Raw genomic sequence first — 16,296 nt, 5'->3', positions numbered from 1 at the left:
TTGGCAAAAAAACAAAATTCCTCCATTGTTCTTTAGGTTTTGTTTTTACGGCTTTCACCGTGCGGTAAAAACGACAACTAAACTTTATTCTGCATCTCAATACGATTATGGTGGTACCAAATTGATATAGTTTTTTTTATATATTTTACTACTTTTACAAAGAAAAAACTATTTGTTAACACCACAATCTGAGAGTCATCACTTTTTTATTTTTCCGTTGATTGAGCGGTGTGAGGGCTTATTTTTTGTGGGACAAGCTGTGGTTTCTATTGGTTCAATTTTTTGGTACATATGATTTTTTGATCACTTTTTATTTAATTTTTTTCAGCGCTAAGGTGACCAAAAAACAATGATTCGGGTGTTTTTTTTTTTTTTTACGCCGTTCACCATGCGAGTTAAATAATGGCATATTGTAACAGTTCGGACTGTTACGGATGCGGCGATACCAATTTTTTAATATATTTTCATTTTTTGCTTGAGGAAAAATGGGAAAAGTATTTTTTTTTAACTTTTAATATTTTTGTATTTTTTTTTACACTTTTTAAAAATGTATTTAACTTTTTTTGACACATTTTATTAGTCCCCCTAGGGGACTTGAACGAGCGATCATTAGATCACTGGTAGAATACACTGCAATATAAATGTATTGCAGTATATTGTCATTTCTACAGGCTTCTGCTAAGCCTATTATTAGGCCCCTGCGCTGCCATGACAACCATCGGCGCCCCCCGAGCACTGCGGGGGGCCGTTGGCCTGTCGGAGGGGGCCTGCATGTTAGTCCAGAGACAGGGCTTCATGCATAAAGGCTCATTATACATGGAACAAGTTTTTAAACCAAGGGCGAACTACTGTAATGAAAATCTGATGCTCACTTTTATCAGCACAATACTCGGAAACAAAAGATTCGTCATAATTGGCCAGTGTAAATGGACCTTTAGACTGGGGATACAGATTTTCTATCTCAAGACAATTGGCGTCCACATGAAATCAATATATTGCATGTGCAAGAAAAGTCGCTCAAAAGTTGAATTTAAAGCTGTCGGGTGTAGCCCCAGCTTAAAAATCCGTGCAGAAAAAAAGTGTTTTGAAAATGATCTTAAAGGGGTTTTCCAGCCGATAAAAATTGATGGACTATCCTCAGGATAGGCCCATCAATAGCTGATGGGTCAGGGTCCGACTCCCGGGACCCCCGCCGATCAGTTGTTTTGAAGGGGCCGTAGCGCTCGTACCTTGTTTGACACACATTTAGTGGCGATTCACAGGTATTGTAGCCTTCTCCCGTTAAGTGAATCGGGAAAAGGCTGCAATACCTGTGAATCGCCACTCAATTTGTGCCGACGATTCACAGTGAGCAAGAAGAAATAAAGCGGAAGCAGCGTTTGTACGAGCGCTGCGGCTCCTTTAAAACAGCTGATCGGTGGGGGTCCTGGGAGTTGGCTGGGACCCTCATCTATCAGAATTTTTTTGTCATATCCTGCAGACCGGAATAACACAAATAACACAATAAAAATTACAATGCACTACAACTCATAAGTACTGCAGTGTCTTGTACCAGCGATCACTTGTTCAAGTTCCTTACAGGGGTTAAGATTTTTTTTTTAAAAACATTATTTTGTAATATACAAAAAAATACAAATATTAAAAGTTCAAAAAACATACCTTTTTCCATTTTTTTCCCCATAAAGTAATGTAAAAAAGAAACATTCTTGGTATCGCTGCATCCAAACTATTCTAATAGGACATTATTTAAACCGCTGGAGGTGACCACCATGAAAAAAAAAAGAAATAGAAAAAAAGGCCAGAATTGCGGTTTATTGGTCACCTTAGCACCAATAAAAAGTGATCAAAAAGTCATATTTACTCAAAAATGGTACCAATAAAAACTACAGTTTGTCCGCAAAAAAACAAGCACTCACACTATATAAATTTGGTATCACTGTAATCATATTGACCCTCAGAATAAAGTTAACCTGATGTTTTTGCCGCACAGTGAACGTCATAAAAACGAAACCCAAAAAACAATGGAGGGATCACATGTTTTTTCCTATTTCAACCCACAAAAACATGTTTTTTAAATTTTCCAGTACATTAAATAGTGCCATTAAAAACTACGACTCGTGCCGCAACAAAAAAGTCCTTATTTACAGGTATGTTGACAAAAAAATAAAAAAGTTAGAGCTTTTGAAAGGTGTGGAAGGGAAAATGAAAATGAATGAACAAAAAAATGGCTGTGGAGAGAAGGGATTAAGGGTTTTGGGGAAATGTATCTCTCCAGCGTCGATGCATCTGCCCCAGTATTCTTTCTGTGAAGTCTTTGAGACCCTGTGCGGTTTTTGTCCTATGTACATTATGTGAGGTGAAGTTCAGAGAAGGATCTGCAGTTGCCAGATCTTACTTGTATCTAGACAAATTGAATTCACATTTTGCATTTTGAAATGCATTGTCTTTAGTTGTGCAATTTATATATCCTGGATGTGTTCGCCTGTGATTATTGTATTATTGGCAACGAAGAACAGCTGCTTGGATCTTAATGACAAAGCCGTAGTGCAGGCATTCTGGGGTCACTGTTAGGGTACCGCATAAGAAAAATCGTGGGGTAAAAAAAGCAACCACATCGGAAAAAGCACCAAACTGTGGTGAAATTGCTGTTTTAACCGCACCTCATCCGCAATGTCTGAATGGACCCTTATTCACACAGTGCAGTTTTGGAGCAGTTCTTTAAGGGTCCATTCAGGTGCGCACACCGGATAGGCTGGTAAATCTGTCACAGCAATCCGTACCATGCTTTTTTCCTGCTCATATTGCTGCGGATTTAGTGTTAAACATTGGTTATAGCAAAGTATATGTGCACCTGCGGATTTCAAGTGGTTTTTACTGTGTTTCCGCTGCGTAAATCTGTTGTGGAATTTCTTCTCCCTATTGAAGTCCATGGGCCAAACACGCAGCATTTCCGCACAAAACATGGAGCATAAATTGACACACTGCGGAATTTATATTTTTTCCCGCAGCGTGGGCATGAGATTTTCTATATCTCATTCACTTTTCTGCTGCTGTAAATGCTGCGGAATTTCCGCACAGAATTCCGTTTTGGAAATTCCGCAGAGTTTACACTACATGGTAACCCAGCCTAATGGTCAATTCACACGTTGCAGTTGAGGTGCAGTTAAAACCGCATTGAAAATGTCATCTGAAAACCGCATGTGTTTTTACCGCAATTTAATGCATCAATTTGTTTTCGGGTGCTGTTTTTCGATGCGGTTTTAACTGCACCTCAACTGCAACGTGTTAATGGACGATTAGAGTGCATTTAGATGCGACAATTTGGCCGTGCGGTAAAAAACGCATCAAAAATCGCGGCAGACAACGCACACTGTTTAAGATGCAGTTTTTTACCATAAGGTCAATTACATCTCACCTAAATGCACCGTTAAAACAATTAAACTAGTTTCTACAAGTCTCCCGACTGACTAATTTGATTGTAAAAAAGCAATTACTTGAATTTAGCTGCAAAATCCGACTTCCTGCTTCACTTTGCTCAGGTAGCAGTTGTCCTACAGGAAGGAGGGGAGGTAAAAGACTGTAGAAAGTGGACAATGTCATTGTCCTAGAAACTTGTATGATGTGTTTGCCGTGGTGTAGGCTGGCATAATGTCCAAGGGTCTCCTGCCTGTCCCCTGACAGCTGAGAGGGGCAGGGCATATGGCTGTATTGTGAGGAGAGATCTGTTTAGAGGAAGCACCTTTATTACATGGGGAGCCCTGGATTATGAAGTAAGCTGGAGTGAAGCCTACATCACACTGACATTTTTGAAGGCAGAAAAAAATCTGCCTCAGTATTCCGTTTTTTTGCAGGCAGAAAGAAATCTGCCTACAAATTCCTTCAGGAATTTTGAGGCAGATTTTGAACTGCCAGCATTATTTTAAAGCTCTTTTTGCCACGGCCATTGAATCTAATTCAAGTTTTTTTTTTCTCCCATTGATTTCAATGGGAGGTCAGAGGCGGACACCGCTCAATGAAAGTTCATTCCCCTTTTTTTCCCACGAGCAGCCAAAAGCTGCCCCCGGGGAAAAAAAACCGCATATGTCTCTCATTGAAGTAAATGGGGGGCAATTTTAGCCGTTCTTTGGTGCTTCTTGCGACACGGTTTCCACGTTAAGATTAGCAACAAAAAATTCTGCGAACAGACCCTAAGGCTGGGTTCCCACTGGCGTAAGCGCTGCAGAATCTCCGCAACGGTATTCTGTGCGGACGTTCCGCAGCATTTACTGTAGTAGCAAAGTGGATGAGATTTAGAAAATCTCATGCCCACGCTGTTTGAAAATAAAGCAGTGTAAACGTTAATAAATTGACCTGCGATGCGGAATTTATTTCTGTAGCATGTCAGTTTATGCTGCGTTTTCATTGATTTTCTGTTGCAAGTTTTCCCCATTGAATTCAATGGGGATGCAAAACCCGCAACAGAAAGCCAAGTGTTTTGCGGCGCAAAAATCGCAACTCCGGTGAACCCAAAAAAAAAATCATACTTGCCCAGCACTCTCTCCTTCTTCCTGCAGTCCGACCTCCTGGGGTGACGTTTCATCCCATGCGACCACCGCTGCAGCGATGGCCACATGGGATGATACGTCATCCCAGGAGGCCGGCCTGGATGACGTTAGAGGGCCGGTGTCCTGGGATCATCCGTATCATCCCATGTGACAGCCGCTGCAGCGGTCACGTGGACTCCAGCATCATCCAGGGAGGCCGGACCGGACTGCACAAGAGGGACCCACCTCCATAACAACGGCCTATGTAAATATGAGCGGTTTTTACCGCTCCTTTCCGCATCAGAAATTCTGTCCGAAAAAACGCACCACAATGTGCTGAATCTACTGCGGGTTCCAGGCCGGGTATGCTGCGTGTTTTTTACACAGCGTATAAGTCCTGTGGGAACCCAGCCTAAAGGCCCTTTTAGACTGGGCAATTATCGGCCAGACAAACGTTCATAGAACGCTCATTGCTGATAATTGCCTTGTGTAATCAGGGCAGCAATCAGTTTGCTCGTTCTTCTGCTGATCGTATAGTTTTAAAAAACTAAAATATTCTCCAAGTCGGCATCGCATCTCTCCCAGTGTAATCAGGAAGACGCACTGCAGACATAATAATAATGTATGGGGACGAGCGAATGTAGTAACGATCGCTCGTCCCCATACATTTCTCCTTTTCGTAGGAACAAATAAGCGCCAATCAACGAGCTGTCTCTTTGATCGGCGCTCGTTGCACCGACCAAAATTGGCCAGTGGAATAGGGCCTTTAGGCCAGGGCTACCGCTAGAATTTTTGTAGCACTGCATAATTGATTTTAACTATTGAGTGACAGCTTCAGTCCAAGATTTCATGCAACTCAATGTATTCATTTGGACTTCAGCTTTAGCTCAATAGTTAAATTATAACTAAACATTCAACAAACTTCTGAGATGTCATAAGTTTTGATCGGTGTGGGTCCGAGCACTGAAACCCCCAATAATCGCTAAAACGAAGCAGCAAAAGCGCTCGTGTGAGCGATCAGCCACTTAGTTTCTGTACGTTTTTTTTCCGGAAAGCCGATGTAGCGGTGTACGGGCTCAATAGAAAATTATTTGCTTAAGGTGTTTCTGCAATTCTGAATTGATTGAACATTGTATAAAACTATTTAAAAAGTAGTCTAATTTTGTTTTACGCTCTCAGACTGTCATATCTTTGTAAACACTAATGATGTGTGTATGTATAAATATATCTAGTGTTGCAACGTAAATACCTTATGTTTGAAGGTCATAATAGGTATATAAATAACAAGGAGTTGACACTATGATCGGGTCGAGGGAGTTATTGAGTTTTAGGCCCCATGCACACGAACGTGTTTTTGCGTCCGCAATTCCCCCGAAAATCCACGGGAGAATTGCAGACCCATTCATTTCTATGGGCCCATACACACTACCCGTGTTTTCACGGGTCCCCGCATGTCCGCAAACCCGTGCCGCACAAACTCAGGACATGTCTTATTACGGCCCGCAAATTAGATGCGGACATGCCCATAGATGTCAATGGGCCCGTGAAAAATGCGGGTACACCTCCGTGTGTCAACCGCAGTTTTCGGATTTGCAGAAGTGTTGCTAGGCGACGACCGGGAATGAGTTCTGTCGTCATCCTGTTTTACCTAGGCTTTTTTTTTTTATCCGCATTTTGCGGATTACATACGGATGAACTGCGGATTACATACGGATGAACTGCAGAGGATATTTCACGGAACACGGTCCTGGACCAGAAAAACACTACGGTCGTGTGCATGAGGCCTAAGGGTCCATTCACATGTTGCGGTTGAACTGCGGTTACCGCAGCTCAACTACAACGTGTAACTGGACCCTAAGAAGATCTAATGTATGTCTTGTGTTGACTCCCATTTTGCTCCATGTCCCCAGGAAAAGTAATCTGCCGCCATACCTATATTACTGCCTTACCCCTTATTCCAGCACTGTTTATTTGAAGTTGCTAGATGCCTCCGTTCATTTTGGTGGCTGATATGCTAATTCTTGAATAAATTCTTAACTGGGACTCTCTGTAAATAAAAAAATAATAAAAAAAAGTAAACATATCTTCATCCTTTGTAAGGCGATGCACACTTTCGTCAGCTGTTGTACGGCCGCTAATGGCGGTAAGGATGGCTTCCATGTGCAGTCCGTTATTTCACGGACCAAATCAATGAAAAGGCTGAGACTGTTGGAGTAGGACCTTTCCTATTTTTGACGGGACAGCCGCATGGTGCTGTTAAAACAACGGAAGTGTGCACGGCCCTATTGAAATGAATGTGTCAGGGAGCAATCAGTTAAAACAACGGATAGCGCCCTGACGAAAAAAACTGAAGTGGGCATGAGGCCTTAGACATTGTGCTTACGAAGTAACTCCTGTCCTTCCTTCAGAGTACATGTTGTCAAAACAAGTGGACACAAGTGCCGGACCCTGAAATTTTACTAAAGTTTTGGGATAGTGTTGAGTCAATTAGCTGTCATTTAATCAGTTGATCGAGTTTAAAAACTGGTCATTGAGGTGTGAGTTGCTTTTATTTAGTTTTTAAAAGGTTTGGTTTGGAGAATCTTGTGGTATTTGGTCCTAAAGATGTATTGGACTCAGTTTGCCACCGTACAGTCCCTTCCATTTCTCCGATCCCTTGGTTGAACTCGATGGACGTGTCTTTTTTTCAACCGTACTAATATGTAATGCTCTGTCAGATACTGTTATGTACAAAGCTTTTCTCCACTAAAAGCAGTGCTTCTATGGGGAGAAATCTACTTACGCCATTCAATGGTGCATGCTATGATTTTGTTTTTCTGTTGCGCTTATAACAAATTCGAAAACCTCCATATGCTTTCATATGAATCATAGTCATGGAGGTACAGTAAAGGCCACATGCACTTCATGAATGACTTGGGGCACCATACAAAGCCGAGTCATAATAAGGCCATGTGCAGGAGGCTGCATGGAGGCACATAAATTCCCCTGCAGCTCCATACTATGAAGCTGCAGGGACTCCTCGTGCTGTCATATGATGAGTTGTCAGGTGCCCTATGTTGGAGATATCCTATTCTAGGAGAGAATACCTCCATAATACGGTATGCGATTGAACATGCCACAATTTTGTTTTCTGTTGGATTCGTATGGAATTCTACAGAAAAAAAACCTCTGCCTCCATCACAGCTTTTTGAAGGTACTGACTCTCTTTAACGCCTTAAAGGGGTTGTCCGGGCACGGGGCTGTTTTCTATAGTGACGACCCCACTGATCGGTATATGATCAGTGGGGGTCCGACACCCTGACCCACCACCGATCAGCTGTTCCGGCTGCCTCTCGGCATCGGATGTCTGTGTTGGAAGCAGATTGCTCCGGTCACAGTATATTAAAGTGAATAGGCGCAGAGTTGCAGTACTGCAACACGGCCACTATACAGAGCACGGAGCCATCTGCTTCCGACATCGGCCACTGCATATCATCCGGTGCTTGGAATAACTGCTTAAATTCTGCGGTCAATAGCGACCTTGACATTTAAGTGGTTTGACGGAAGGAGATAGGCCTAACAAAGTTCCCCAGACCTGCCCTAACTCTGTGCCTACTAGGGATGCACGATGAATCGAAACTTCGATGCTGTTTCGATACTGTGCATCCCCAAACGGTTCGATACCGTTATGTCATGTATTTTGATACTTAGCTGTGCGGCCGCACAGCTCAGTATTGTAACACATGAATGTATAAGAGCGGGGCTGCGGCTGTGTGATACAGTCATTGCCGCGCTCCTGAGTCCTGATAACAAGTGAGCGGGGTCAGGATGATGCGATGCGGCCGGCGCTGCACTAATGATTGCCGGCAATGAAGACAGAACATGGCGGGCACAATGCAAAACACCCCCATGTTCTGTCTTCAGTGCCTGAATCGCCGCTCAGTACAGCGCCGGCCGCATCTCCTCATGCTGACCGCGCACGCTCTTCCTGTCAGGAGCGGGGCAATGACAGTATTACACAGCCGCAGCCCCGCTGGAGGAGATCAGAGACACCTCTCATGTCCGCCGTTATTCCCGTGAATGCTGCCATCACAGCGGACTGCAGCATTCAGGGGAAAATGAGAAGGGGGAATGCCCCTTGGATCCCGTCACAGGGAATTCCTGTGACGCGATTGAGGGACATACCATATATGGGCAGACAGCCCAGGGTCCATTGAAAGACCCCAGGGCTGTCCTACCATATTTCCTGTTGTTAGGGCATACTTAGGTATATCCTAACAACTGCCTGTGTACTATCAGATATATGCCAGTACATTAAAGTAAAAACATAAAGTAATGTTAAATACAAAAAAAATACACATACACCTTTTTTACAATAAACATTCAAATAAGTCTCAATACATAAAATATACACATATTCGGTATTGGCTCGGCCGTAATAACCTGTACAACTATTTTTTTGCATCATTTATGATGTGTACGCTGTAAATAAATAAATAAAATAAAAACTGCTTTCTATCACTTAGGCCTGATTTACACGAGCGTGTGCGTTTTGCGCGCGCAAAAAACGCTGCGTTTTGCGCGCGCAAAAGGCATTTGACAGCTCCGTGTGTCATCCGTGTATGATGCGCGGCTGCGTGATTTTCGCGCAGCCGCCATCATAAAGATGAGGCTAGTCGACGCCCGTCACTGTCCAAGGTGCTGAAAGAGCTAACTCATCGGCAGTAACTCTTTCAGCACCCTCGACAGTGAGTTCCGAGCACAATATACACCAACCTGTAAATCAAAAAAAGACGTTCATACTTACCATGAACTTCCTGCTTCCTCCAGTCCGGTCTCCCGGCCGTTGCCTTGGTGACGCGTCCCTCTCTTGTCATCCGGCCCCACCTCCCAGGATGACGCGGCAGTCCATGAGACCGCTGCAGCCTGTGATTGGCTGCAGGCTGTGCTTGGCCTGTGATTGGCTGCAGCTGTCACTTGGACTGAATTGTCATCCCGGGAGGTCGGACTGGAGGAAGAAGCCGGGAGTTATCGGTAAGTCAGAACCTCTTGTTTTTTTTACACGTATATGTATATTGTGATCGGAAGTCACTGTCCATGGTGCTGAACCAGTTTAACTCTTTCAGCACCATGGACAGTGACTGTCTCCTGCCGTCGCGTACCCGAACATTTTTTGCCGGGTTCGGTCAAAACGAGTTCGGCCGAACCCGGTGAAGTTCGGTGCGCTCATCTCTAATTTGACACTCCGTTTGGATGTTTGTAAACAGAAAAGCACGTGGTGCTTTTCTGTTTACATTCATCCTTTTGACAGCTCTTGCGCGAATCACGCAGTTCGCACGGAAGTCTTCAATGGGTGCGTGATGCGCGAAAAACGCACGATTATAGAACATGTCGTGAGTTTTACGCAACGCACTCGCGCTGCGCAAAATTCACGCATCGTCTACACTGCCCCATAGACTAATATAGGTGCGTACGACACGCGTGAAAAGCACGCGCGTCGCACGCGCGTATATTACGCTCGTGTAAATGAGGCCTTATTGTGGGGCACAGGGTGTGATTAATTTAACCTCCATATGCCTCACATTAATAGTAATTAACCCCATCATGTACCTTACACATTAACACATTATGACTGAGAAACATGATGGGGTTAATTACTATTAATGTGAGGCACATGGAGGTTAAATTTATCATCACACCACGCGCCTCACATCAGAAAATGGAAGAACTTTATTTTTTTTATTACTGTTGGCAAAGTATTGAATTGGTATCGAAATCGCAATACTAAACGAAGTACCGGTATCGAAGTCCAAATTCTGTTATCGTGACATCCCTAGTTCCTAGTTCCTACTAGGTCATGCCAGAGTCATGTCCTAATAGACTGCCTGTCGGTTTTACACTGACAGGCAGTCATGCTTTGGTATGGCAAGTATAACAAAGCCTTATATTAGCGATCAGAAGATCGCATTGTTAAGTCCCTTAATGGGACCAAAAAAAATAAAATTTATACTGTAAAATAAAGTTTAGTGTAAAAAAAATAGGTACAGTAAAAATAAAATACATTTTTCCATAAGAAAGTGGTTTTATTTTGTAAAAGTACAAAAAATCGCAACAACCCAAGTTCATTTGTCATGGTAAAACGCAAGGTGAACAGTGTTCAAAAAATCGCAACAAACTCAAAATTGTTTTTTTTTTGTTCCCCTCCCAAAAAAACATAAAAGTTAATCAATGAGTCCCATGTATACCAAAATGGTACCAATATAAACTACACCTTTCCGATAGATGCAGGGGCCCACACCTATTGCAGGTGCGAGGATTACCTGAAAGCTGGAGAAGACCCTGCTGTGACTACTAGGAGGGGGAGTGGGCTGAGGAGGCAAAAAAAAAAACGTACTTCGAGGGGAGTGGTATTGGAGAAACCGAACGGTGAATAATTAGATGATGTCAATTGCGAACTGCGACCAAACATGCATGTGAATTCTGTACATGCATATTTGGTTATGTACATCATGTGTTTACAGTGATGTCGAGATGCGGACCTGGCCCTACCGTGTGTTTTTGCTGGTTACTAACTTTTATCTCCAAGTCCTAGCTAAGGCTTCATTCACGTCTGCGCTAGGGTCCCGTTCCGTCTGACCTTTCCGTCGGAACAGGACCCTGACTGACACATTGATTTCAGTGGTGATAGATCCGGCGCCATTGGTTGCCGTTTGTCTCCGTTGTGCCGTGCTCCCATACAAGGAATGGGAGCACTGTCCGTAAAAAAATGAAAAGTAGGACATAATTCCCGGCATGGTTCTACGCCACGGACACCCTTCTGTAGTGATACGGAAAGGTGTCCGCGGCCAATAGAACCGGATAGGTCCGTAATTGCGGACCGTATTGCGGTCTCCAATTATAGAGGTGTTTTTTTTACGGTCGTGTGCATGGGGCCTTACAATGTAGTTGTTTTATCCATGCAAATTCTGCGTGTAGTTACTGCCACTAGGTGTCTCTCCTCTTGGAATATTCTGTCCACCCCCTGTTGTCAAGTAAAGTCTGTCCCTGGTTACAGAGTAGAGGAGACGGACTGCAGAATGTGGGGGTGTCCCAGCCCACCCATAGAAGCCTATGAAGAGGGAAGGGAGCTGAGTGAGAGAGAGACACAAACGCTGCCCATTGAAGTTTATGGAGAGGGGAGCAGGAGGAGCGAGCAGGTAGAGAGAGGAGACACAGGCTGCTAGTAAGAGTTAGGGCCTGTTCACATCTGCCTTCTCCTGTCCGTTGTTTTGCTCTGTCAGAGAAGCAAAACAACGAAAATACCGGAAGTACCAGTTCCGTTAAAAGAAGGAGACAAACGGCGCCCGACAGAACCCATTGACTTTAATGTGTTCCATCGGGTTTCCGTCAGGGTGTATGTGGTTTTACCACTAACAACAGCGCAGCATGCTGCGCAATTATTTCCGTTTTTTTCGGACAGATCTGCGACGAAGGCCCCTAACGGTGCCTCCTATGCAGATGTGAACAGGCACTTATATCTCACCCCAGTGCTGAGTTAACAGCTACACTGCTCAGTACTGCTTTATTACGTCCTCTAAGCTGCTGCAACTTCTATATACAGTATATGTGACGGATAGAGATAGGAGAGCAGGATTTTCCCTTCTCTTTGTGTGCTACGTATAGAAGACATGATGGCCTTTAGGTTCCACCAGCTAGCTCAGAGAAAATGGAGAATTAGAGCGAGAGCCTGCAGAGGAGAAAACTGATAAAAAAATGCACAGTACAAGTCATATAATGGTGAGAAAAAGTGTTATTCCTCATGTACACACATATGACCGCTTATTCTGAAAAGTTAAGTACGCTTCTGTCATGAATACACGTGAGAGGACCACACTGGTGAAGTCTTTGATGTAAATCTGCCACTGATTTCCAGAACAAAAATGCTTTAACTCTCAGAGATTTCTGTTACTGCAAAAATCTCACAACGCAATCTTTTGTTTAACCTCTTAACCCATTAGTGACCGCCCATAAGTGTTTTTATGACGGCCACTAACGGGCTTTATTCCGATGTAGTAGCCTTTTTACAGCGCTGCTTCAAAATAAATAAACGCCGCCTGGAGCAGTTAACCCCTTAATTACCGGGCCAGCTCAATTTTTCTGTTTTTGCCTCTCTGCGTTTCAGCAGCCATAACTTTTTTTATTTTTTCACTGACGTGGCTATATGAGGCCTTGTTTTATGCGAGAGAAATAGTATATTTTTTTTCCCCACAGTTTGGGGGTAAAAAAAAAAATTTACGCCATGAATATAGGAAAAAGCGATTCTCTGAATCGTTTTTTTTGTTTCTGTTTTATCCCGTTCACGTTTCACGCTAAATAACCCATTAGATTAATTCTTCAGGTTATTACGGTCATGTAGATACCTAATATGCGTAGGTTTTTTGTTTTTATTTAGTGTAGGGGCAATAAAGTGTATTTAATGCAAAATAAAGACTCTTTTTGGGACTTTTTTTATTTATTTCTTTGTTTTGTTACTTTTTTTTTTTTTAATCCCATCAAGGGATAACTTTATTTGTAACTTTATTTTTTACTTGTAATGTATTAGCATACTTCTGTACGCTAATACATTACACTGTGTCACTATGACACAGGCTGCTGATCGGGCAGCACATAGTGTGCCCGAACAGCAGGCAAACGGAACAGACAGCCTTGGGATCCTTTGTAGGTCCCCAGGGCTGCCTGCAGAGGGATTCCCCAGTGTTTGATTGCATCACTGGAATCCCGGTGATGCAATCAAAGAGGGGAATTCCCTTTGATCATGCCTCGGTCACGGACCGCGGTAATCAAAGGGTTAAACAGCTGGGGTCCGAATGTTTGCCGACCCCAGCTGTGTTAAGGAGGCTGCTCTAAGATCAGGAGCTGTTAGTTACAGCTCCTGCTTAGAGGACGAGCGCTCATCAGCCTGATCTACAGCGACGCCAAAAGACGTCTCTGTAGACTAAGCACCCGCACCGCCTGACAAAAGACAATGGGCGGTCGGGAAGGAGTTAAATCTCCCTGCTCTCATCTACCTGAGGTAGCTGAGGGCTGGGGCCAGACCTGCTCGAATGGGTAGAATTGAAATCCGTATCGATATTGCCCGTTTAACCCCTCAGATGCAGCTCTCAATAGTGGGCTCCCTCTCATCCCACCAGCACACCCGCGATGCGATCGCAGGGTGCCGGTGGTTTCTATGGCAGCCGTGGGCCTAACAAAGGCCTCTAGTTAATGCCTCTAGTTAATGCCTGTTAGGCCATGACAGAGGCATGGCCTAACAGATGCCTGTCAGTTTTACACTAATAGGCAGTAACCCGAATGGTGAACACCATAAAGAATAAAATAAAAGACAATGGCAGAAGTTTTCTGTTCAAAAAATGTTCATAAAAAGTAGCATGTACTCCAATATGGTACCAATAAAAACGACAAAATAAGCCCTCATACAGCTACAAAGGGGGAAAATATAAAAGTTATGGCTCCTAAAATATGGCGACACAAAAACAAATAATAAAAAAAAAAAAGTTTTTATACTGTATAAAAGTAGTAAAACACAAGAAAATTTAATATCGACACAATCGTAATGACCCGCTGAATAAAGTTATTATGTTATTTATACCACACAGTAAACTGTAAATTTAGGACGCAAAAAAGAGTGACGAAATTGCCGGGTCTTTTTCTACCCCCCCCCCCAAAAAAAGTTAATAAAAGTTAATCAATATATTATATGTACCTCAAAATGGTGCTATTAAATAATTCAACTTGTGCTGCAAAAAGCAAGTCCTTCTACGCTATGTCGACACAGAAAAAAAAGTTATAGCTCTTTCCAATCAGCATCATGCACTCCTCTCCATTGATTTACACAGCACATAGGGATCCTGTTAGATCCTTATGTGCTGTCTTATATTTACACATTAACAATACTGAAGTGTTTAGACAGTGAATAGACATTCCACGGAATGTCTATTCACAATCTCTGCACTTCGTTACTCTGTCTGTGGTAGTTACAGCAGAGGACATGTAATCTCGCGAGATTACGCGGTAAATGACGGGTTACAACGAGATCACGCTTCCTCAGCTGCAACTACCATAGAAACAGTAACGAAGTGCAGAGATTGATAATGTGTAAGTATAAGACAGCACATAAGGATCTAACAGGATCCCTATGCGCTGTGTAAATGAATGGAGAGTAGTGAATGACGCTCATTGGTCAGCGTCATAAACTCCCCTGTACAACGCCCACTTGGTCTAAAGTGAAAATACGCCCACTTGGGCATTAAGCAACTCATTATCATAAATCTAAAAACGCTAATAAAGTGGTAAAAATAGATTGTTTTTTTTAAATAAAAAGTACTGCTGTCACCTACATTATAGCGCTCATCTCCTTATGTAGGAGATAGGGCACTTATAATGTGGTGACAGAGCCTCTTTAATGCCCAAGTGGACGTATTTTTACTTTAGACTAAGTGGGCGTTATACAGAGGAGTGTATGACGCTGACCAATCAGCATCATGCACTCCTCTCCATTCATTTAGTCAGCACATAGGGATCCTTTTAGATCCTTATGTGCTGTCTTATACTAACACATTAACGATACTGAAGTGTTTAGACAGTGAATAGACATTCCACGGGATGTCTATTCACAATCTGTGCACTTCGTTACTGTTTCTGTGGTAGTTACAGCAGAGCACTTATAATGTGGTGACAGCCTCTTTAATGACAGGTCCTGAAAAAACCTTAACCCCTTAAGGACGCAGCCTAGTTTGGGCCTTAAGGCTCAGAGCCCATTTTTTAAATCTGACATATTTAAACTTAAACTTATCCAAGCGATTCTAAGATTGTTTTCTCGTGACACTTTGGGCTTCATGTTCGTGGTAAAATTTGGTCGATATATTCAGTGTTTATTAGTGAAAAATTGCAAAATTTAGAAAAAATAGCATTTTTCAGAATTTAAATGCATCTGCTTGTAAAACAGACGGTTATACCACCCAAAATAGTTACTAGTTCACATTTCCCATATGTCTACTTTAGATTGGCATCGTTTTTTAACATTATTTTATTTTTCTTGGACGTTACAAGGCTTAGAACATAAATAGCAATTTCTCTTTTTTTTAAGAAAATGTCAAAAGCCTTTTTTTTTAAGGTACCTGTTCAGTTCTGAAGTGGCTTTGAGGGGCCTATATATTAGAAACCCCGATAAAACACCCCATTTTAAAAACTAGACCCCTAAAAGTGTTCAAAACAGCATTTAGAAAGTTTTTTAACCCTTCAGGCATTTCACAGGAATTAAAGGAAAGTGGAGGTGAAATTTGCACATTTCATTTTTCTTGCTGAATTTCAATTTTATTCAATTTTTTTGTGTGTAACAGAAGGTTTTACCAGGGAAACACTGCTAAATATGTATTGTCCAGATTCTGCAGTTTTTAGAAATGTCCCACATGTGTCTCTAGTGGGCTCGTGGACTAAAACACCGGCCCCAGAAGCAAAGAAGCACCTAGTGCATTTTGAGGCCTCTTTTTTACTAGAATATATTGAAGGCAGCATGCCAGGTTTGAAGAGGTGTTGAGGTGCCAAAACAGTAGGAATCCCCCAATAGTGACACCATTTTGGAAACTACACCCCTCAAGTAATTAATTTATGGTTGTTGTTATCATTTTCACCACACAGTTTTTTCACAGCACCTATTTTAATTGGGTTGTGAAATTTAAAAAATGACATTTTTTCCAATAAGATGTAATTTGTGATCAAAATTTCCTATTTTCACAGGGAACAAAATATCCCATTT

At 42.6% G+C, this 16,296-nt stretch overlaps 1 protein-coding gene across 5 annotated transcripts in view; it reads left to right on the top strand.

The window, feature by feature from the left end:
- Positions 1-16,296, top strand: part of SCAF8 (SR-related CTD associated factor 8) — a 272,897-nt gene that overhangs the window by 22,617 nt on the left and 233,984 nt on the right. The window lies entirely within an intron of this gene.

The sequence above is a fragment of the Rhinoderma darwinii genome, chromosome 4 (assembly GCF_050947455.1).
Source record: "Rhinoderma darwinii isolate aRhiDar2 chromosome 4, aRhiDar2.hap1, whole genome shotgun sequence".
Classification (NCBI taxonomy): Eukaryota; Metazoa; Chordata; class Amphibia; order Anura; family Rhinodermatidae; genus Rhinoderma; species Rhinoderma darwinii.
The sequence above is the reverse complement of the archived record's forward strand: the minus strand, read 5'-3'. Positions and strand labels throughout refer to the sequence as shown.